This window comes from Schistocerca gregaria, chromosome 3 (assembly GCF_023897955.1).
Source record: "Schistocerca gregaria isolate iqSchGreg1 chromosome 3, iqSchGreg1.2, whole genome shotgun sequence".
Lineage (NCBI taxonomy): Eukaryota > Metazoa > Arthropoda > Insecta > Orthoptera > Acrididae > Schistocerca > Schistocerca gregaria.
Genome location: NC_064922.1, coordinates 140,129,784 through 140,138,559, shown reverse-complemented (window position 1 = coordinate 140,138,559; position 8,776 = coordinate 140,129,784). Strand labels below are relative to the sequence as shown.

The 8,776-nt window shown below is 46.4% G+C and overlaps 1 non-coding gene across 1 annotated transcript; it reads left to right on the top strand.

The window, feature by feature from the left end:
* Positions 1–6,984: 6,984 nt before the first annotated feature.
* Trnap-cgg (transfer RNA proline (anticodon CGG)) lies at positions 6,985–7,059 on the top strand. Its single transcript has one exon. It is a non-coding gene; the product is annotated as a tRNA-Pro (tRNA).
* Positions 7,060–8,776: the final 1,717 nt, after the last annotated feature.

Genomic DNA, 8,776 nt, shown 5'->3' with positions numbered 1-8,776 from the left:
AGAACGATGGGTCTGAAAATGATGAGAATTGCAAATCTCTGTCACAGGAAAACAGACACCAGACTGCATTGTGTTGAAACTTCCTGGCAGATTAAAACTGAGTGCCGGACCGAAACTCGAACTCGGGACCTGTGAGGACGGGGCGCCGGTCGTGCTTGGGTAGCTCAGATGGTAGAGCACTTGCCCGCGAAAGGCAAAGGTCCCGGGTTGGAGTCGCGGTCCTGCACACATTTTTAATCTGCCAGGAAGTTTCATATCAGCGCACACTCCGCTGCAGAGTGAAAATCTCATTCTGCATTAGTGTTGTTTGTGTTATTGTTTGTTGCAAACCTTGGAAGGGGATATAAGAGACGGGAACGTGTCAGATATTGAGTGTCGTGTGACTAGGGCCTCAAATGGGGTAGACCGTTCGCCATGTGCAAGTCTTTCGATCTGACGCCACTTCGGCGACTTGCCAGTCAATGGGGATGAAATGATGATGATTAGGACAACACAACACTCAGCCCCTGATGGACAAGATGTGAAACGGGCTGCGCTGTGGATCTTACTTTGGCTCGCTGATCGAATCGCACAATATCTAGTTCTGGACATTCAGATGTGACAGTGACCCGATGCTCGGCTGCATGGGAACGCGGGAGTAGTGGTACTCGTCGATAAGTTTACGGTCGACCTCGTCTGACCACCACAGCAGAGAATTGCCGTATTGTACACCAAGCACGTAGTAATCCAATTACATCTGCGCCTGCCATTCGAGACTCCCTGCAATATTCTCTGATTCCATGTACCATCGCTCAGATAACAGCAGCAGACGACTAGGGAATTACTGTCCCAACCGGAGGCTGCCCTTAACAGCACAAGTTTAGAGTGGTACCATGACCAGGAACCTTGGACCACAGACGAATGCCATTATATTGTGTTGGGTGATGAATCGCTGTTCTGAACTGCACAAGATGACCATTGTCGGCGATCTATGGAGAGGTCCCAATCTTCCAGTGTGCTTTGGAGGGGCACAGCGGTGTTGGTCCTGGAGTGTTGCTGTAGGGACCCATTGGGTTTGACTTCAGGTTACGGCTATTAGTAAGTGGGGGACGGAGCCAAGGGCTCTGCAACGAACTTGTGACATCACACTAGTCCCCCCGTCTGCCACACTTCGCGAACGCTCAGCTCTGTACAGGGCCCACGGGAAATCAATATTCAATTGAAAAGGTACTCACTAAAGGGGTTAATTTTTCAGTGTGCAGTCGATAACTTGCATGTGTTTAAACACACAGTCAAGAATTGCTAAAATCATCTGAAATAAACAATCCTGTTGGAAGAACATCCGGAAATGAGCATCATAGTAGGGGTTGAAAATACCGCTTCAGTTGTAAATTACTCTATTTTCACACAACCGGTTTCGGACTGTTATAAGCTCATCCTCAGGTTTCGTAGCTGTGCTGTGGTCCCCTAGCGCCGCGAGTACCAGGCGCGGTGTGCTGCCTATGAGCGCACAACTCCCTGGTTTGCGTTCATAGGCAGCACACTGTGCAAACTCCCTGTTCTGCGCTCATAGGCAGCACATCGCGCCTGGTACACGCGGTGCTCAAGGACCACAGCACAGATAAGACACATGAGGATGTGCTTATAACAGTCCGAAACCGGTGGTGTGAAAATAAAGTAATTTACAACTGAAGCGGTATTTTCAACCCCTGTCATCTGAAATAGTTACTCGCTCGCAGCCGGAGACAGATGCTGGCACGCGGAACACCTGCAGTGTCGCGTGATCTCACCTATGCATCACGGCCTGTCTTTTGTCTTAGGCCTCGGTGCGGGAATTCTGGCGGCACAACGCTAGGTCGCGAATATCCTGCGTCTCGCGTGCTGCCTTTAATGCGACAGTATCGTGGTGAAATTCTGCAACAGGACAACGCTTATCCCCACATGGTACGCCTAACTTTGAATTGTCTGTGTTACACTATTGATCAAAAGTATTCGGACACCCCCAAAAACATACGTTTTTAATATTAGGTACATTGTGCTGCCACCTACGGCCAGGTAGTCCATATCAGCGACCTTAGTAGTTATAAGACATCGTGAGAGAGCAGAATGGGACGCTACGCGGGTCTCAATAAAATGTTCTGATGTGTGTGAATTTCTAAGGGACCAAACTGCTGATATCATCGGTCCCTAGACTTATACACTATTTAAACTAACGTATACTAAGACCAACACTCGCCCATGCCCGAGGGAGGACTCGAACCTCCGGCGGGAGGCTGCGGAACTCACGGATTTCGAACTTGGTCAGGTGACTGGCTGTCACTTCTGCCACACGTCTGTACGCGAGATTTCCAAACTCCTGAACATCCCTATGTCCACTGTTTCCGATGTGACAATGAAGGGAAACGTGATTGGACACGTACAGCACAAAAGCATACAAACAGACCTCGCCTGTTGACTGACCGAGACAGTTGAAGAGGGTCGTAAAGTGTAATAGGCAGACATCTATCCAGACCATCACACAGGAATTCCAAACTGCACCAGGATCCACTGCAAGTACTATGACAGTTAGGCAGGAGGGGAGAAAACTTGGACTTCATGGTCGAGCGGCTGCTCATAAGCCACACATCACGCCGGTAAATGCCAAACGATGGCTAGCTTGGTGTAAGGAGCGTAAAAATTGGACGATTAAACAATGGAAAGATGTTGTGTGGAGTGACGAACCACTTTACACAATGCAGCGATCCGATGGCGGGGTGTGGGTATGGTGAATGCCCCGTGAACGTCATCTGCCAGTGTATGTAGTGCCTACAGTAAAATTCGGAGGCGGTGGTTTTATGGTGTGGTCGTACTTTTCATGGAGGGGGTTTGCTCCCCTTGTTGTTTTGCCTGGCACTATCACAGCACAGGCCTACATTGATGTTTTAAGCATCTTCTTGCTCCCCACTGTCGAAGTGGCGATTGCATTTTTCAACACAGTCAAGCACCTGTTCATAATGCACGGCATGTGGAGGAGTGGTTACACGATAATAACATCCAAACATCCATGTAATGGATTGGCCTGCACAGAGACCTGACCTGCATACTACAGAACACCTTTTAGATGTTTTGGAACGCCGACTTCATGCCAGGCCTCACCGACCGACATCGATACCTCTCGTCAGTGCAGCACTCCGTGAAGAATGGACTGCCATTCCCCAAGAAACCTTCCAGCAGCTGATTCAGCTTATGCCTGCGAGAGTGGAAGCTGTCATCAAGGTTAAGGGTGGGCCAAAGCCATAATGAATTCCAGCGTTACCGATGGAGGGCGCCCCGAACTTATAATTCATTTTCAGCCAGGTGTCTGGATACTTTTGATCACATAATGTATGTGTAGAAGTACCACCGTATCAGCAAGATCAACTGGTCTGTCGCCAATACAAGAAGTGTGAGATCAACTCTATTCCAGTGCCAAGAGAGAATGCAAGAGCCTAATGAAACTGTTCTTAACCGTATCGCTGCATGCATGCAGACCAGAGACGGTGCAACGCCATATTGATGAGTGGACAGATACTCCCAAATTCTTTGTAAGTTTGAAGCGATTTTGTAGTCACTGCTTGAGACATCCTTCAATCGATTTCTCCACTGAGGTCATCCACAACTCGTGGTCTAGTCGTTAGCGTTGCTGCCCCTGAATCATAGGGTCCTGGCTTCGATTCCAGACCGGGTCGCAGATTGACTGTGCGCGGGGACTGGGTGTCTGCTTTGTCCTCATCATTTTATCATTATTTAGGAACTGGCGAGACTGAAAGTGAAAAGATTTGTAATTTTTACGGGCGCTGATAACGACGCCGTTGAAAGCCAAACAAACCAAAGTCATCATCATCATCATCATCATCATCATCATCATTATCCAGTAACGATGAGAGGTTTAAAAACTGAAGCACTTGTGTATGACTAGTCTCGTATGCGTTTCCTTTTTGCAGATTCATCCCATTTCTTCGGAATTGCACTCCACTCGCACGTGGAAACAAATCCATATTTCATACGCCTTTCGTACTATTGTCTTTACGAATTGCTTCAATTATGTATAGGGCGCTTCACAACTCATATTACAGACTTATAGCGGTTGTAAAGGAGACTTAAGAGGTAGGATTTTGCTGAGAAATCTAGTGTCGAAAAGTAGCGTTTGGATACAAAATTAGTTTGAAGATCGGATCACTATCAAATCTCCCACGTCACAGTACACACCAACTGAGCAGAATACGCTTTTGTCTGGCACTCTTGTAATTGTGACTCCATCTAAATTTTCGTCCGACTACAACAGCGGCGCCGGCCAGTGTGGTGGAGCGGTTCTAGGCGCATCAGTCCGGAACCACGCGACCGCTACGGTCGCAGGTTCGAGTCCTGCTTCGGGCATGGATGTGTGTAGTGTCCTTAGGTTAGTTAGGTTTAATTAGTTCTAAGTTATAGGGGACTGATGACCTCAGAAGTTAAGTCCCATAGTGCTCAGAGTCATTTGAACCATATAACAGCGGCTGCGAGAAACAGGTACAGGGTGTTTCAAAAATGACCGGTATATTTGAAACGGCAATACAAACTAAACGAGCAGCGATAGAAATACACCGTTTGCTGCAATATGCTTGGGACAACAGTACATTTTCAGGCAGACAAACTTTCGAAATTACAGTACTTACAGTTGTCAACAACAGATGGCGCTGCGGTCTGGGAAACTCTATAGTACGATATTTTCCACATATCCACCATGCGTAGCAATAATATGGCGTAGTCTCTGACAACGTGTCTGGCGGAACGGCTTCACATGCAGATGAGATGTACTGCTTCAGCTGTTCAATTGTTTCTGGATTCTGGCGGTACACCTGGTCTTTCAAGTGTCCCCACAGAAAGAAGTCACAGGGGTTCATGTCTGGCGAATAGGGAGGCCAATCCACGCCGCCTCCTGTATGTTTCGGATAGCCCAAAGCAATCACACGACCATCGAAATATTCATTCAGGAAATTAAAGACGTCGGCTGGGCGATGTGGCCGGGCACCATCTTGCATAAACCACGAGGTGTTCGCAGTGTCGTCTAAGGCAGTTTGTACCGCCACAAATTCACGAAGAATGTCCAGATAGCGTGATGCAGTTATCGTTTCGGATCTGAAAAACGGGCCAATGATTCCTTTGGAAGAAATGGCGACTCAGACCAGTACTTTTTGAGGATGCAGGGACGATGGGACTGACAGTTCTGTTAATTGACGAAGCCGTCCAGGTAAAAATAAGCTTCGTCAGTAAACCAAATGCTGCCCACATGCATATCGCCGTCATAAATCCTGTGCACTATATCGTTAGCGAATGTCTCTCGTGTAGCAATGGTAGCGGCGCTGAGGGGTTGCCGCGTTTGAATTTTGTATGGATAGAGGTGTAAACTCTGGCGCATGAGACGATACGTGGACGTTGGCGTCATTTGGACCGCAGCTGCAACACGGCGAACGGAAACCCGAGGCCGCTTTTGGATCACCTGCTGTACTAGCTGCGCGTTGCCCTCTGTGGTTGCCGTACGCCGTCGCCCTACCTTTCCAGCACGTTCATCCCTCACGTTCCTACTCCGTTGAAATTTTTCAAACAGATCCTTTATTGTATCGCTTTTCGGTCCTTTGGTTACATTAAACCTCCGTTGAAAACTTCGTCTTGTTGCAACAACACTGTGTTCTAGGTGGTGGAATTCCAACACCAGAAAAATCCTCTGTTCTAAGGAATAAACCATGTTGTCCACAGCACACTTGCACGTTGTGAACAGCACACGCTTACAGCAGAAAGACGACGTACAGAATGGCGCACCCACAGACTGCGTTGTCTTCTCTATCTTTCACATCACTTGCAGCGCCAACAACAACACTGTGTTCTAGGTGGTGGAATTCCAACACCAGAAAAATCCTCTGTTCTAAGGAATAAACCATGTTGTCCACAGCACACTTGCACGTTGTGAACAGCACACGCTTACAGCAGAAAGACGACGTACAGAATGGCGCACCCACAGACTGCGTTGTCTTCTCTATCTTTCACATCACTTGCAGCGCCATCTGTTGTTGAAAATTGTAACTACTGTAATTTCGAAAGTTTGTCCGCCTGAAAATGTACTGTTGTCCCAAGCACATTGCAACAAACGGTGTATTTCTATCGCTGCTCGTTTAGTTTTTATTGCCGTTTCAAATGTACCGGTCATTTTTGAAACACCCTGTACGTTCGCAGTTACGAATGTTGACTGTGGCGCTACACGGATGCGCCTTACTCTCGACTTCGGAGCGTAGATCCTCCGTATTGTACAAGAAAATCGACAACGAGCACTCGAAACAATGTCCCGTAGAGCAAACACATCGGACCTCATTGTCTTCACTGTGGGCGTACCGTGAATCAGGAGATTTGAAAACGATTCGATCTTCAACTTATTCCGCATATAAACAGAACACATCCGGCAATGGATTCCTGATCAGAGCTTTACGTACGTAGTCCCATTTACACCGCCTAAAATCCTGTAATAGCAACTGTGAAACACCCCTGGCACAAAACGATAAGGCATGCTCCATGTGTTAACCAGGAATCTAATAAGAGAATATTACTGGGTGCATTCTCCTTTTACCCTGATTTTATCTGTTGTGAATGAAACTACCATACAGATTTGTCTCAGACTGATCCAAAGAAAGACGAACATGAGGTAGCTGTAACGAGACCAACGATAAAATCAACACCAACACTCGTCACAACACAGAAGACGATGTCAGGTAATTCTGCTATCTTGGCAGCAAAATAGAACACGACTGGCGAAGAAATGACAATATATGAAGCAGAGTGACACAGGCAGAGAGAGTGTTCGTGACAAAAATAACTGTGGCTAAGCCATGTCTCCGCAGTATCCTTTCTTTCACGAGTGCTAGTTCTGCAAGGTTCGCAGGAGAGCTTCTGTAAAGTTTGGAAGGTAGGAGACGAGATACTGGCAGAATTAAAGCTGTGAGTACAGGGCGTGATTCGTGCTTCGGTAGCTCAGTTGGTAGAGCACTTGCCCGCGGAAGGCAAAGGTCCCGAGTTCGAGTCTCGGTCGGGCACACAGTTTTAATCTGCCAGGAAGTTTCATGTAGGTTGATATGACAGTAAATGGGGATGTTCTGAGGAGAATCGGTGAGGAACATAATATGTAGGGAACACTGACAAGGTCCTCCCCCCATGAACCATGGACCTTGCCGTTGGTGGGGAGGCTTGCGTGCCTCAGCGATACAGATGGCCGTACCGTAGGTGCAACCACAACGGAGGGGTATCTGTTGAGAGTCCAGACAAACGTGTGGTTCCTGAAGAGGGGCAGCAGCCTTTTCAGTAGTTGCAGGGGCAACAGTCTGGATGATTGACTGATCTAGCCTTGCAACATTAACCAAAACGGCCTTGCTGTGCTGGTACTGCGAATGGCTGAAAGCAAGGGGAAACTACAGCCGTAATTTTTCCCGAGGACGTGCAGCTTTACTGTATGATTAAATGATGATGGCATCCTCTTGGGTAAAATATACCGGAGGTAAAATAGTCCCCCATTCGGATCTCCGGGCGGGGACTACTCAGGAGGATGTCGTTATCAGGAGAAAGAAAACTGGCGTTCTACGGATCGGAGCGTGGAATGTCAGATCACTTAATCGGGCAGGTAGGTTAGAAAATTTAAAAAGGGAAATGGATAGGTTAAAGTTAGATATAGTGGGAATTAGTGAAGTTCGGTGGCAGGAGGAACAAGACTTCTGGTCAGGTGACTACAGGGTTATAAACACAAAATCAAATAGGGGTAATGCAGGAGTAGGTTTAATAATGAATAGGAAAATAGGAATGCGGGTAAGCTACTACAAACAGCATAGTGAACGCATTATTGTGGCCAAGATAGATACGAAGCCCACACCTACTACAGTAGTACAAGTTTATATGCCAACTAGCTCTGCAGATGATGAAGAAATTGAAGAAATGTACGATGAAATAAAAGAAATTATTCAGATAGTGAAGGGAGACGAAAATTTAATAGTAATGGGTGACTGGAATTCGAGTGTAGGAAAAGGGAGAGAAGGAAACATAGTAGGTGAATATGGATTGGGGCTAAGAAATGAAAGAGGAAGCCGCCTAGTAGAATTTTGCACAGAGCACAACTTAATCATAGCTAACACTTGGTTTAAGAATCATGAAAGAAGGTTGTATACGTGGAAGAACCCTGGAGATACTAAAAGGTATCAGATAGATTATATAATGGTAAGACAGAGATTTAGGAACCAGGTTTTAAGTTGTAAGACATTTCCAGGGGCAGATGTGAACTCTGACCACAACACAATCTATTGGTTATGACCTGTAGATTAAAACTGAAGAAAGTGCAAAAATGTGGGAAATTAAGGAGATGGGACCTGGATAAACTGAAAGAACCAGAGGTTGTACAGAGTTTCAGAGAGAGCATAAGGGAACAATTGACAGGAATAGGGGAAAGAAATACAGTAGAAGAAGAATGGGTAGCTCTGCGGGATGTAGTAGTGAAGGCAGCAGAGGATAAAGTAGGTACAAAGACGAGGGCTGCTAGAAATCCTTGGGTAACAGAAGAAATATTGAATTTAATTGATGAAAGGAGAAAATATAAAAATGCAGTAAATGAAGCAGGCAAAAAGGAATATAAACGTCTCAAAAATGAGATCGACAGGAAGTGCAAAATGGCTAAACAGGGATGGCTAGAGGACAAATGTAAGGATGTAGAAGCTTATCTCACTAGGGGTAAGATAGATACTGCCTACAGGAAAATTAAAGAGACCTTTGG